Here is a 2,882-nt window from a genome sequence, read left to right on the forward strand (position 1 = left end):
CCACACAGAGCTCAGGATGATCCCACACCCCAGGATTTGATCCTTGATCCCAACCCCGAACTCTGGCACCAGCAGTGCTCCCACAGAGAGCTCAGGAAGTTTCAGCACTCCAGGATTTGATGCCCAATTCCAAACCTGTCGCAGTAAACATGCCAAATAAAAAACACACTACAACACAAACCCAAGCTCCATCACCAGCCATGCTCCAACAGAGTGGTCAGGAAACCCCAGGATTTAACCCCAATTCCATCCCCAAGTGGGTGGCCAGGAGCTCTGTCACCAGCTGTGCTCCCACACGGATCTCAGGATGATCCATACCCCAGGATCTGATCCCTGATCCCAACCCTGAACTCTGTCACCAGCCCTGCTCCCACAGAGAGCCCAGGAAGTTCCAGCACTCCAGGACTCAATCCCAATCCCAAACCAAATCCCTGAGCCCTTCCAGGGATTCCACCTCAGCTCCACCACCACCAGGATGGAGGGATCAGCCCAACCCCAAGGCCTGGAACACCCCCCAGCTGGGCCATTGTCCCCAGACTGAGTCCCCTGCACTGAAACAAGGGGGATATTCCAGTTTTTTACAGACATGGGTACTTTTCAATAGGAAGATGCCATTTTTGCATGAATGGGTCAATTTTGTATCAAAACTAATTTTGAGAGGAAATTCCTGTTTGCTCACACTTCTCATTCCCAGGGAGAAAAAGTGAAGGATCAAAAATAAAGGAGAAGGATCAAAAATAAAAGGGACAAACCCTAAAGGAAAATAAAAGCGACAGCTGGAAAAGCACAGACAGGTAGGAGGGCACAGGGTTCTATGGAGACACCAGGCAACTGTGTTTGGGTTTCACTTCTGGAAAGGAAGGAGTGTAAAGATCCAGAGATAAAGGGAATAAAAATTACCTTTCTGGCAAAGAACTGGAGAAAAAAAAAAAAAAAAAAAAGAAAGCCATTTTGCTCCAGACAATCCAGCCCTGATGGTCCCCAGCCCCTCCCCAAAGAAGAGCCTGGATCCTCCCCCTCTCTGTGTTCACCCATCCCAAATCAGCCCCAGGTTCCCCACTTCCCTGTGTGCCCCAGGCAGGATCCCACACAGTCAGGGATGCTGCTGTCACCACCTTGGGGACATCCCAGCAGCTCCAGGGGACCACAGGAGCAGGGGAAGAAAGTGGGGGGCTGAGGCTGCTCTACCCCCTGGGCAAAGGGAGAGCAGTGCAGTGCTGCCAGGGCAGGGCAGTGCCTGTTCCATGGCACTCCTGCCACTCCAGGGCCCTCACATGGGGCCTGTGACTGCTCAGAGCAGGAGCCACAGCAGAGGTTTGGTGTCACAGCTGCCACCCCACACCAGGGACCAGAGCCATCGGCTGGGGGGGCTGAGCACCTCAGAGAGCAGAGCTTGTGAGCCCTTGGGAGAGCAAGCACGGGAACAGCTCTGGCCTTGCAGGGTTTTGTTTTCAGGGAAGCTGTGCTGCTGCTGGAACTCTCACCAGGGCTCCCAGGGGATGCCAGGGACAGGGGGACGTGTCACCAGCCCTGCAGGACCACACGGGGACAGGAGGAAGTTTGTGGTGACGGTGGTGAGGGTGCCCAGAGCAGCTGGGGCTGCCCCGGGATCCCTGGCAGTGCCCAAGGCCAGGCTGGACATTGAGGTTTGGAGCAGGAAGATTATGAGGGATGTTAAAATTAGGGCTCATTTGTGTCCTTTTTTTGTCTAGGGGTATTATGAGTTGTTTTGTGACTAGGTTGATAAATCATAGCTGGAGGGTTGAGAGTCAGTTAGTAATTCATCGATTGTCTAGGGAGGGTAGTAAGAGAGCTGGGAATGTTATTGAAATGAGAATTAGTGGGATTCCTAGGAAGGATGGGCTTGAAAATTGGTTGAAGGAGCTTAAGTGGGACAGTGGAAGGTGTCCCTGCCATGGCAGGGGTGGGATGGGATGAGCTTTAAAGTCCTGCCAGCCTAAACCACTCCATGATTCCATTATAAAAACCAAAAGTGTTCTCTTTCTCTCCACCCATGCCCAGCCAGGTGAATCCCAGGAGCAGGGCTCACTGCAGGCTGCTCCTGCCCAGCAGGGAGCAATCCACGATTTCCCAAGGCGGAGCTGCCCTTCCTGGCAGGGATGGGCCAAAGGCAGGCAGTGCCCTTATCTGCCCCGGGAGAGCGGCCTTGGGTCCCTCTCTGTCCCGGCCCTTTGCCCGGGGGCGCCGCCGGTCCCGTTGTGTCCCCACGTGCCACCCGCGATGGCGCAGAGATAAGGGCGGCTCCCCGTGACCCGGCCACCAGCGCGCTCCCTCCCGACATTGTTCACGTTTTCCTCCCTCCTCGCACGCAGAATTCCCCTCTGAAAAGCCGACACCGAGAGGCTGGAGGGGGTTTGGGAAGGGAGATCCTGTGCAGGGAGGGATTGAGCAGAGAGGGGGTCCCAACCCAGGGGCTGGGGCTGCTGGGGAGAACTGGGGAGCCAACCCCTGATCCCGGATCCCGGCACCCCGGGATCCATGGGAATGGTGAGGAAGGACAGCCAGACCCTCCTTCCTCTCACAAGGGAGCAGGAGGCAGGTGAAGCCCCGGATTACAGAGACTTCAGCTAAAAGGCAAGAAAGGCACCGAATTTTGAGGAAACCTGGATCAGGCTGGGACGCAAACCTCAGCTCCCACTCCCCACATGACCCCAGGCACAGGCAGAGGCAGCTCCAGCCTGTCCCCAGCATCCCCACAGCCACCCTCACACCTCAGCACTGGGCTGGCTCCCAAGGGACCCCCAGAGCCCCCACTGAGGTCCCACCCAGGAGGGGGGGCTGGGGAAGGGGCCCGGCCCTGCCTGGGGGTCCCTGGCCCATTTTCCCTCCCGCAGCAGCTCTTCCCTCCCTGCAGGAGCCCC

Source organism: Geospiza fortis, unplaced genomic scaffold (assembly GCF_000277835.1).
Source record: "Geospiza fortis unplaced genomic scaffold, GeoFor_1.0 scaffold117, whole genome shotgun sequence".
Taxonomy (NCBI): domain Eukaryota; kingdom Metazoa; phylum Chordata; class Aves; order Passeriformes; family Thraupidae; genus Geospiza; species Geospiza fortis.